The sequence below is a fragment of the Lissotriton helveticus genome, chromosome 6 (genome assembly GCF_964261635.1).
Source record: "Lissotriton helveticus chromosome 6, aLisHel1.1, whole genome shotgun sequence".
NCBI lineage: Eukaryota > Metazoa > Chordata > Amphibia > Caudata > Salamandridae > Lissotriton > Lissotriton helveticus.
The window spans coordinates 1,175,525,947-1,175,538,628 of record NC_136067.1 but is presented as its reverse complement, the minus strand read 5'-3'; the positions used below and the strand labels follow the sequence as shown (position 1 = coordinate 1,175,538,628).

The window sequence follows — 12,682 nt, the reverse complement described above, 5'->3', positions numbered from 1 at the left end:
CTTCTTTAGTATATGGTTTGTGAGGCCCCTAGGGCATAACTGTATTTGTGCAACTTATCGTATGCTAATTGAGTAACTTGTGATGTACTTGTGATGTACTTTTACCTCTGACCTCATAAAGAGTGCAGAGGGGCTGTGTTAGAAATAAATACATATATATATGATATATACCTTGTGTGGTGTCCTTTCATTTGGTATTCAAGGGATTATAATTGGTAAAACAACTTGCTTCACATGCTCTCTGAAGTCTTAGCCTATGACTGCTGGTCCATGCTACCACTAGGATAGCTTGTCTATAAGGTTGACTTTACAACCACCATCAATAAGGGACTGGTGCAAGGTGCCCACTAGAATAGTGGACATCGTATTCCAGGCTAACCTCTCACATCCAGAGGTGTGGTAGGGAAGGCGCTTTGGGACGTAGATCTTGGACAACCAAGCTATCAGGAGTGGGGTGTTAGGAGGTTCGGAGAGAAAGAGAGGGTCACCCGGGGCCAGGCGATGGCGATGGGCCACGTTCCTATCCACAGGAGACCTTGTGTTGGGCCTGGACAAGGTGCCCAAAAGAACGACCGAAAGTGCATCATTAAAGGGCAGCAGTGGCTCCGCAGAGGTAGCTGCCGGCTGACGCACTTATGTCAGGAGGTTAGTCCTGATGGCCACTGTAGGGAATTCGAGGTGGAGAGCCTCGTCCGCCCTACGCAACACCACTGCATAACATGCACACTCCTCCGTAGCCATGGTAGGAGGAGTTAGCATGCCACGGTCAAGAGAGGTGTCAAGATCACTGGCATCCCCAAATCCTCAATCCAGTCCGGGTCATATTCACACTGCGCTGTGAGAGAGTCCTCAGACCCCTCCCAGTCATCCTCTTGCTCCGAAGGCTGCGGAACTGGCCGAAACTACGGAGGCTGGACATAGGGGTAGAAAGGCCCCATCGGCGTCAAGCGACGCCGTTCCGGCGCTGTGTCCACATCAGTGATGAAACCGGGGACGGTGTTGTCCGGTGGTACGGGCAACGTCGGGAATGGTGCCGGTGGGGTCGACGTCGGTGGAGGTGTCACGAGGTCAACCAGCGTCGACCAGGATCAAGGCCTGGATCCTTGGGGGCCCTGCGGCACCGGAGGCGATGCCGGAACCGAAGTCGCCGACATTGAAGCGCGAGAACCCCCAGTTGGGCCATCGGCCCCGATGGCGCGCCGGCAGAGCCAGATGGCCCAAAGAGGCAGGCCATAGCTGCCAGAAATTCCTGCAGCTGGGCCAGAGTCGCCGACGAACCCGGGAAGGGCAGGTAGGCCGACGTCGACACCGTAGGCTCTGCCGGAGCCGAGAGGGAAGCACCGCACGCACACTCAGCCACGCAACGGGAAGTCGGTGAGCGATTACACTTCTTAGACTTCTTGTGATGCTTCGCCGTACCTGATCCCGAGTGCGAAAGACTTGGATCCATAAGAACGATGGTGATGGCTCCGCGACCAGTCCCTCGCACTCTTACGTGACCGAGACATTGAGCAGCGCGGAGGTGACTGCCGGACTTCAAGCAACTTTCGGGACCGCTCCCGCAAAGACTCCGGCGCCATGGCCCGGCAGTCGGGGCACGACTTGGGGTCCTGGTCGCGCCCCAGGCAGTAGAGACCCACGTGGTGCTGGTCAGTCACCAACATCATTAGATGACAGTCCCCGCATGACTTGAAACCGGGCATCCCTAAGGCACCAGGAGTCGATCGACTCGAAAAGAAGAGACAAAAAGGCCTCGAAAAACGCAGTCAAAAAGTGACCGGGGATACCACTCTCACAAGATCTGGGCTTGCTGGCGCGGAAAAAGAAAGTACTAACATCAGCGAGAGAGGGCGGCGTCTAGGTAGCTGCCGCAACGTCATCCCGGCGACCACGATGCCATTGACGTACGCGGAGCCACATGACGCCACCTTCCGACGTGCAGGTGTACTGCTGACTAAAACTTTCCGGATCCAGTCTGATGCCTGGGGGTAATTCTAAGGTAAGAAATCTATCACTATGTGTTTCCTTCATATCAGAATCTTCAGCCACACCGCATTGTGTGCATCGTGGCCTGCATCTTTTGTTGAGCTGCTTGAGGTCCTCTCGCAACTCCAGTGCCTCCAGCCTGTGGGTCCATTTGAGGGTCAAACTTGTTTCTTTTGGGCTCCCCTGATTGCTCAGTGCCTGCCCCGATTCCCCTGCTTTGGGGAGTCCCTTGGACCTTGCTGGTCCCAACGCTGCTCCGGGTCCTGGTCTTCCTCAGTGTCGCCTGGTCCTCACAGCTGCAGAGTCAAGGTCATCTTCCCTGAAGCACCCAACATCGGAGAGCATTCATCTTCCAAGTCTTACTGGTCATGCCTGAGTGATATAGACTCTATCCCCTCTTCAAGAATCCACGTTTGGATTACCACTGACACTTTCTCCTCTTCCAGCAGCAGCACTATCCTGAAGTCCTCCATTGGGTTCGACTGCGGTTTCCGACACCACTTCACACATATGCACCCGGCTTCCAGTTGTAGGTAACGTGGGTACTAGGGTACCACAGGTGGGGTGGGGTAGCTCTCCTACCTTCTGTCTTCCATGGGGTTTTCCCAGGGTCCACTAGGAAGGGACCTTAATCTTTAAAAATTGAACTGCGACTTGCACGGAGCAGGCGGTCGTGTTCACATACTGCACACGCTCTACGTGGGGTCCCTATCAACTTACCTTGGATGGTTCTGTGGGTCCCCAGCAATTCTACGCCTCTCGACATTGCCCTGACTCGAGTCGTGGTTCTTATACCACTTTTTTAGAATATGGTTTGGTCCCCCTCTGGGGCCATTGTGTATTTCGTGCTAAGTACTTTGTTTCTTTGCTAACGTATTGTGTGCATTGTGTTTATTTCGTTGTGGGAGATTCTTGAACGTACTAGATAGTATTCTATAATATATACATATTTTTATAAATACTTGGGGTGGTTCTCTTTCATTTAATCCATACTATAAGATTGCATTCCGGTAAAACAAGCTGCTTTACACTCCTTCTGGATTAAAACTGAAGGCTGCTCTCCACAACTATCACTTAGAGAGCTTCTACGGTTATCCAAGACCTGCAAAATCACCAGAAAGGTTGTCTGAACTGATGCAAGGTGCCCACTTAAATTTGTGGACAGCATATACCAGGCCAGCTTCTCACAACCACTGATTCCTCCGCCATGTCAGCAGCCACTTTATTCCCTCTGATGCCATGATGTAGTGCGTGGGCCAGTGCCACGTGGTTTAACACCAACACAGGTATGTGGAAACGTTTAGAAACCATTGGGAACAGTTGTTGCCGCCATTTTTGTAACAGGATCTTCTGACACAATGACCCAAGTAGAAAGAAGATGGCACTGCTGCTGAATGAGGCCCCAATCTGGCACTTTGCCTTCTGTTACTGCACATGTTTTTTGGGGACTATTCTTTTATTTCCTGCATACACAGTCCTGGGGTGAAGCTACGACAGAGCCCTGCACACAAACATGCACAGAAGGGGCAGAGGGTGAAAATAGAGTGGAGAATGTGTATGTGTAAGCAGGGATCCATCCTAGCTTCACCCGCGGCCCCCTCTATGCATGTTTCACAAGTTACTTACCTTCGGTAACGATATATCTGTAAGAAATATTAGTTAGTTAGATTCCTTACCTTAGAATATCCCCAGGTGTCAGGCTGGATCCGGAAAGATTTTTCATCAACAGTACCCCTGCGCGTTAGTAGACGTGGTCTGCGGCTCCGCGACAGTCGTCGGCATCGTGATCGCTGGGATGACGTCGTCGGAATACTTAGATGCCGCCCTCATGCGCTGACGTCAGTTCTGTACATAGCTTTCCGCGCCCAAACGCAGAGCCATGCAAGAAACCGACACTGGTGCCATGAAACTAGGGCCCTGAAAGGGTTGACCTTATTGCTAGATATCGGTTCGCAGAACCGGGAAATGGGTGGGGTTGTAAGGAATCTAACACATTTTTCTTACAGATATATTGTTACCGAAGGTAAATAACTTGTGCATCTGAAAGAAACACGTTAGTTAGATTCCTTACCTGAGAATAGATACCCCAGCAATACCAAAGATTACACCAGGAAGTCCTGGAGAACGAACGGCCAAAGAAGACGTCTCTCCGGACTTGGGTGTCCAGGCAGTAATGCTCGGCAAACGTGTGCAGCGAGGCCCACGTGGCTGCCTGACAAATGTCCTGCAAAGGGACTCCCCGTCCCAAGGCAGTAGAAGCCGCTGTGGCCAGAGTGGGATGGGCTCGCAGCCCCACAGGAGGATCCTTTTTAGCCAAGGAATAACAGGCCTTAATGCACAAAACGACCCACGAGAGATGGTTTGTTTATGCACTGTCCGCCCCTTCTTAGCGCCCACGTACCCAACAAAGAGATGGTCGTCCACCCGGAACTGTTTTGTGCGATCCAGATAAAAGGAGAGCGCACGTTTTGGGTCCAGACGGTAGAGCCTCTCTTCCTCTTCCGAGGGATGCGGAGGCAGAAAGAAGGTGGGTAAGGTAATGGACTGCCCGATGTGAAAGGCAGTAACCACCTTAGGAAGAAAAGAAGGACGAGTCCTCAGAACAACCTTGTCCGGATGGACAGAAAGGAAAGGCGGCTTAGAGTAAAGAGCCTGGGGCTCACTCACTCTTCTGGCAGAGGTGAGGGCAGCCAGGAAAGCAGTCTTTAGGGTCAGAAGACGAAGAGGGCAGTTATGAAGTGGCTCAAAGGGAGCACACATCAGATAGGTCAACACCAGGTTCAAGTCCCACTGAGGCATTACAAAGGAAACAGGAGGAAACATGTGAGTAATGCCTTTCAAGAATCTATTTACGACATGGGACTTGAAAAGAGAAGGCTGATCAGGAAGCCTCAAGAAGGCTGAAACAGCTGAAAGATATCCCTTGATGGTGCCCAGAGCAGAGCTCTGCTGGGCAAGGGAAAGAAGATAGAGGAGAACCTCAGAAAGAGGGGTGGAAAGGGGATCCACAGCCTTTGCTGTGCACCATGCCACAAATTTGTTCCAACTGCAGGCGTATACAGTCTTTGTGGAGGGACATTTGGCTGCCAGAATGACATCACAGACTTCAGGAGGCAAGTCAAATGGCATCAACTGCCGCCACTCAATCTCCACACATGGAGGTGGAGGCCGGACAGGTTCGGGTGGAGGACCGTCCCCTCTGTCGCTGCGACAGAAGGTCCTCCTGAAAAGGCAGTCGAATCGGGGGATCGACTGACATACTGAGTAGCTCGGCATACCAGTTTCTTTGTGCCCAATCCGGAGCAACAAGTATGTCTTGGGCCTGGTTGCGCCTGATCTTCTTCAGCACTCTGGGCAGAAGTGGTATAGGCGGAAAGGGGTATAACAGACCCCAACTCCACTCGCGACGAAAAGCGTCTCCGAGCGAGTGCCGCCTTGGAAATTCCAATGTGCAGAACTGATGACATTGCGCGTTTTCTTCGGTGGCGAATAGATCTAACAAAGGCTCTCCCCACTGCTGAAAGAGACCTCGCGCCACATCCGAGCTCAGACGCCACTCGTGATCCATCATGCACCGACGGCCGAGTTCGTCCGCCCTGGCGTTCAGAGAGCCCGCCAGGTGTTGAACCACCATGGTGATGCTCTGATGTTCCAGCCATGTCCAGAGGCACAGAGCCTCCTGACAAAGGGTCCAGAACCCCACGCTGCCCTGTTTGTTGCAATACCACTTGGCGGTGGTGTTGTCCGTGAAAACCTGCTCTACACTTCCCTGGACAGAGGGAAGGAATGCCTTCAGTGCAAGACAGATCGCCCGCAGCTCCAGAAGGTTGATGTGGAGCCGGGACTCCGCCGGAGACCAGAGGCCTCTGATCTCCGCCTCTCTCATGTGGCCCTCCCATCCCAGGAGGGATGCATCCGTCACCACTACGTGCTCCGGTTGGGGTAGGGAGAGTGATCTGCCAATGACTAAATCGGGGTCCGTGAGCCACCACTGCAACTGACTTGCAGTGCCCTCTGAGATTAGGACGTGGTCGGACAGGTTGCCCTGATGTTGTGCCCACTGGAACTTCAGGTCCCACTGCAGAGTCCACATCCGCCACCTGGCGTGATGTACCAGCAGGATGCAGGAGGCCATCAGACCCAGCAGCCGTAGGGCCATCCTGACCGAGACTCAGGATAAAGGCCGAAAGATCGGAATCAGAGCCTGAATATCCCGAACCTGCTGTTCGGGAGGATAGACCCGAAACTGCGTCGAGTCCAGAACCGCTCCGATGAAGAGGAGCTACTGGGAGGGACTCAGATGTGACTTCGGCACGTTGACGGAGAACCCCAGCGAATGCAGGAGGTCGGCCGTAGTCTGGAGGTGGGAGATGACTGATTAGGGCGAGCCCGCCTTCAACAACCAATCGTCTAGATAGGGGAAGACTGGAACCCCTAATCTGCGCAGATGAGCTGCGACCACCGCCATCACTTTCGTGAACACACGAGGGGCACTGATGAGGCCGAAGGGGAGAAAGGTAAACTGAAAGAGCTCGTGGCCTACTGTGAACCGCAGGTATCGCCGGTGGGCCGGCAGGACGGGTATGTGGAAATAGGCGTCCTGCGAGTCCAACGCTACTATCCAGTCTCCAGGGTCTAAGGCAGCCAGAACCTGAGCTAATGTCAGCATCTTGAACTTCTCCTTCCGGAGGAAGACGTTGACACGCCTGAGGTCCAAGATAGGGCATAGGTCCCCCTTTGCCCTTCTTGGGAACCAGAAAGTAGCGGGAATAACAACCCCGTCCCACTTCTAGGCCAGGAAAGTGCTCGATGGCCCCCTTAACCAAGAGGGCTGTAACTTCCTCCTGCAGAAGTTGAAAGTGATCCCTCGACATGCGGTGGTACTGCGATGGCATGGGTGGAGGGGTCGCCTCGAAGGGGAGGGAGTAGACCCTTCGGATTTTTTGCAGCACCCACCTGTCCGAAGTGATGGTACGCCAGTGGAGCAGGTGATGGTGAACTCTGCCGCCCACTGGCGTGGAATGGGCCTGAAAGCTCGGACTATGAAGGCTTTCAGGCAGATGCTGCGGGAGTGGATGTGAACTGACCGGCTCTCTGTCCCCTTGCTCCGCCACGGCAGAATCCACGTCTGCGACCGTGTTGAGGTTTGTTCTGCGCCCTGTGGCTGGAAGAACGTGCGGGGGCACCCCTTCCTTGGCCACGAATGGGGCAAAAAGCAGAAGTTTGCTGGCGCTGGGCCGACAGGCCCAAGGACTTGGTCGTAGCGCTGGAGTCCTTAAAGCGATCCAGCGCGCTAACTGCTTTGTCGCCAAAAAGGGGACGGCCATCAAAGGGCATGTCCATGAGAGTGCTCTGGACATCCCTGAAACGTTTGTGGACCCCAGCCAGGCGTGACGACGAATCGCCACTGTCGATGCAATCGCTCTACCCAGCGAGTCCGTGGTGTCAAGTCCACACCGAATGTAATACTGTGCTGCATCTCGCCCCTCGATTAAAAAAGGGGTGTGGTGATGGACAGAGTATCTGAATTAAGCAGAACACTCCTACCCAGTCAAAAGATCAGGGCTTGATCCATCACTGTTTTTTTAGCTCACTGCACCATCCCAGTTCAGAACTTGGCTACATGCAAATTAGTCTGTCCCTGGCCCAGTGCATCATGGGAACAGGGCAGACCAAACTACCAAGCCAATTCTTTACTGGAAAGGAAACAAGCTTCCGGGGACCGGTTTCTGGCATTGCAGCGTCTTCGGCCCGGCTTGCTTGAATCCTGATGGTGCATCTCGCCCCTTAGCAAGAGCCTGGACGAGCCGTGTCCTCTTCCGGACACTGGGGCAGCACGTCTGCCACTGTGTCCCACAGAGAGTGGGTGTAATGGTCCAAAAGGCATGCGGTATTAATGGACCGTAACCCAAGACTGAGTGAGGAAAATAGTTTCTTGCCAAACTGTTCCATCCTTTTTTGATTCCCGGTCTGGAGGTGCGGACGGGAAGGCGGTCTGGGACGTGGAGGCCTGGACAACTAGATTCTCAGGGGTGGGGTGGACCTGCCCTTGTCCTTTGTCTACACTGACTGTTACTAGGATTTGTAATCCTGTTTATGACCTTCCACCCTGAAGAAGTCCGGCAACGGACGAAACGCGTCTGCTATTTGCAACTATCAAAAAAAAGAAAATAAAGAACAATAACTGAATAAAAGAAAGAAAATCAAAGTTACATGATTGTGTGTATTCTATGTACGCTTGGGAAAACAATATTTGGCTCATATGTATGTTCTTTTTTGATAATTGTTCTGCAACAGCGTTTAACTTTTGAAGGGTGCTGTCCAATTTCATAAATCAGATTCTCAGGGGTGGGGTGTACGGTCAGAAAGCAGGGGTCGCCTGGAGCTGGGCGGTGGCGCCGGGCCACTTTCCGGTCCACAGGAGAGACTGTGGAGGGCTTGGACCAAGTGCCCATCAGAACGTCTGTGAGGGCCTCATTAAACTGCAGCTGAGGCTCTGAAGAGCTTACTGGTGGTTGAAGCACCTCAGTGAGGAGGTTAGTCCTCACGGCCGCTGCAGGGAGCTCCAGGCGCAAGGCCTTGGCCACCTTGCGCAGCACCACAGCATAAGTAGCACCCTCCTCCGTAGCCACGGAAGGAGGAGAGATGAAACCAGTTTCAGGCGAAGTGTCTAGACCACTGGCCTCCCCCAGCTCATGTGCCCAGTCCTGACTTAACTGGCAATGCTGTTCCAGAGGGTCCTCAGACCCCTCCCAGTCCTCCCCTTCAGCCGTGTCCTGGTAAACAGGCAGAAATGAAGGAGCCGGGTCATAAGCGAAGGGCTCACGCATCGACGCCGGAGACGGCGCCGAGTGGCCCCGCTCCGACACCGGACCGGGGCTGAAACCGGGGATGGTGTCGTCCGAGGACGGCGCCGGAAGCGGCACCATGGGAGGTGGCCCCAGCGGAGGAGTCGTGAGGTCAATTGGAGTCGACCGGGATCCAGGCCTGGATCCCGCGAGGACCTGCGGCGTCGGGACCAAAGTAAACGACGGCGCCGGGGCCGAAGCAGACAACTCGCTAGGACCCCCAGTCAGACCTGCAGGGCCTGGAGGTGCACCGACAGGCCTTGATGGCAGGAAGAGAGTCCTCATGGCCACGAGGAAGTCTTGAATCTCACCCGGAGTCGCATGAAGCCCAGGGACCGGAGGGTGTAGGGCCGGATGCGACTCCTGCGGCTCCGGCGGAGCTGCGTAGGTGGTGCCACCCAAACCCTTGGCCGAGTTGCGCGACTGGCGAGGGGAGTCAGAAGAGCGATGTCGCTTCTTCGACTTCTTCTTGCCATGCCTCGACTTACCTCAGTGCGAGGACTTGGATCCCAACGAGCGGTGATGGCTACGGCTCCGAGACCGGTCCCTCGACTTCCTCCTCGACCGGGACCTCGAGCGGCGCAGAGCCGACTGCCGGAGCTCGAGAAGCTTACAGGACCGCTCCCGCCTAGCTTTCGAAGTCAAGGCCCGACAGTCGGGGCACTACTTGTCATCGTGGTCGGCCCCTAAACAGTAGAGACACCGGCGGTGGGGGTGGTAACTGACATCAGTCGGTGACAGGCGTCACATGGCTTGAAACCGGGCATCCCTACCGTCACCAGTAGTCGAAGTCAACTCGAAAAAGATAGTGAAAAAGACCAAAAAGTTAGTCAAAAAGTGTCTAAAAGGTCTGCTCTTCCCGGATCTGCGCTTGCTGGTGCGGAAAAAAGAAGAACCGACGTCAGCGCGCAAGGGCGGCGTCTAAGCACTCCGAGGACGTCATCCTGATGCCGACGGCGGACGCAGAGCCGCAGAGGACGCCTACCCACGCCCACCGGTACTACTGACAAAAAATCTTTCCGGATCCAGCCTGACGCCTGGGGATATTCTAAGGTAAGGAATCTAACTAACGTGTTTCTTTCGGATTATGTGTACGCAGGTCCTAGTTTCAGACATGCCCTCCCTCGTAAAGTTTATTTCTTGCAGAGCGTGTTGTTGGGCACACAGTTGTGTCTGAATTAGTGACTACATCCGGTAAGAGGGCAGGATTTCAGGTGGGAAGTGTTCGCTTGGGGGCAGGGTCGTTATATCAAGGACTGGCGACAAGGGATTCTCTGCGGGGTCTAGGGGTGCACACAATTTTAAACAACTTCCTGAATTGAGGTGAGCAGAAGAGTTACACTGATAAGCAGGAATATATAAAATGTACATATCAACTTATGGGAAGGACACTGCTATGTGTGTGCAATGTACACTGTGGTACACACATTTATCTACAGGAAATTAACTGTTCAGTCAGATATATGTACATACATCAAAATGTGCACTGTATGAAAGCTCAGATATGAATATTTACGAGATGCAAGAGGTGCACCTTGCATATGCGCAGACAATTGTAAACACATGTACACATGGGGTACACTCCGTTGATGCGCAGATATAGACATATATACACAACAAACCAAAGTGTGTTTATTCATGATTATGCACACATATGTAATATACACTGTGTGAACATATGGGGTGAATATAGTGCACATGTACATACTTACAGAGAGCTTATAATGGGTAAGTGTGCAATGGTCCTACTAGAACCCATTAAGCCTGACTGGTTTGTAAAAGCCAGTTTGTGGCACACCACTTTTAGACTTACCAGTGATTACGGCGCACGCTGGTGCAACCTTGAAGTTCACTGTAGGCAAAAATTAGTACATACAATACACAAAGTGCACCACATGCTACAGGTACATTGTCGACGTTAAGCTGCATGCACATGTGCCCCAAGCTGTACTGATGGAGCAGGGGAGACAAAAATTGTTTATGTACCCCTTGTAAAGTTAAACTCTCATATTATAACGACTAACAGAGTGAAGCATGTGAAATAATAAACAAAATGCACGTAGATAGACACTACTCGTGGGAGAAACTAATTGCTGCCCTGCATAAAATAATATACTAATGAATGTGAAAGAGTCATACTAACAGAGCTGTAATAATATATTTAAATAAATAAGTGTGTATTTGTGCTTAAATTAGAAAAAGTCTTTAGTTGCAAAAGAAAATTACATTTGGTAAGTAAAATGACGCTACATGTTTGCTTTTTCCTAGGTAACAACTAACTGGGATATTAGAATGGTGGGAGGTAAACAGAAGGGCTTTAATTCTTCATCTAATTTCTGTCGTATTTACTTTTGCATTAGTTCCCATTGAGGTCTGTGCAGCTTGACCGGGGAAAATGGCTGTTTATGAAACCATCGGCAGCACTTCATGAAAAGATGGCCTCCACGCATGCGTGTTAAAAATGAACGTGTGAATAGATTGGCCTGTGTATGGAGTGAGAGAGATCAAGGTCAGCGTGGCCTAGCACGAGAATACGTGCCAAAGGATGTTTGCATCTAAAATCGTGAGAAAGGAAGCGTGTTAAACAATTATAACAAAAAAGTGTTACAAAAAGAGAATGACAAGTAAAAGTTGAGACGTATGCCATGGGAAGAAAATTAAAGATGACATTGCTAAAATGCAAACTGGTTCGAAGAAGGAATGCCTGAGGTGACCATCACCACACCTCTAATGGACAAATCAGAAAGAACTGTGGACCCTAAAAGTTTCAATTTTAAGTTAGTTAGTCAGAGTATAAAAGGGCTTGCGTGAAAGTGAGAGAAGGTCATTGCTCCACAAATTTTTTTTTGCACCACGACATGCTGTCGGTTTGGACAATTTTATGGTGCTAGAGACTGAAATATTTTTGGACTTTAACTTTGATGGAGCAGAGAAGATGATCGATTGCAGAATTTTTATTTTAGAAGGGAGGCATTGAGGAGAATAGAGAGACAGTTTGGGAACCTATGCGACTCTGTCATTCACTTATGACAGATGGGTAATATGTTTTACTTTATTTTCATTTCTTTAACCTGTACTAAATAAAAATGTTTTAAGTTTGCTTGTCTAAATAAAATGCTAAATTTTCCTTTCTTAAATGAAGTAGATACAATATTTTAAATTCAAAACTCGAGTCTATTTAATATTTTATTTTAGACAAATATCATGACAAAATAAAAGAATTGTTTAAGGTTATGTGATTACTGTGATTGAGCTGGTCTTCATCGCCATCAATTGACTTCTACTAGTAGGTCCATCTGCCAAATAGCGGAGGACCTTTACGTATATGTTTTCCTATAAATAGGTTAGCACAATATCGAAAATCCTGAAATGTATATAATGTATAAAGTATAGAATATAGGTACCCCGCTAAATCCAGCAGCTCACCTTCTTTTCACTGATTCAGGAGTAGTGTGGTGTGTGTATGTGTGACTCGCGGTGCTATGGGCCCCACCGGTGAGTAGAAGTAAGTTGCTCCTGGGTTAAGTGGGATGAGTATTGAGGGTTGTTGGAGAGCTCCGCTGGATCAGTACCTTCTGTGGAATACATTTGAGCATACTACGCTCCACACTACATTAACAAATACATTATCTGAATAAAAATGTCTGCATCCCTATCTATCCACCATGCCACATAATTTCAGAATCCCACTACACACAATTGCACAACTAACATTCCAATTCAACCCACATATTTCTACTCCACACCACATACATCTACTCTACTACAAATTAAAATACATTGGCAAAAGGCATTTTCATTTACAACACCAATAGCTCTAACTCTTGTAAATGCCAGACCTATTGACA

The 12,682-nt window shown here is 50.8% G+C and overlaps 1 protein-coding gene across 20 annotated transcripts in view; it reads right to left on the bottom strand.

The window, feature by feature from the left end:
* Positions 1 to 12,682, bottom strand: part of EPB41L2 (erythrocyte membrane protein band 4.1 like 2) — a 1,174,544-nt gene that overhangs the window by 198,703 nt on the left and 963,159 nt on the right. The gene's annotated exons all lie outside the window — the stretch shown is intronic.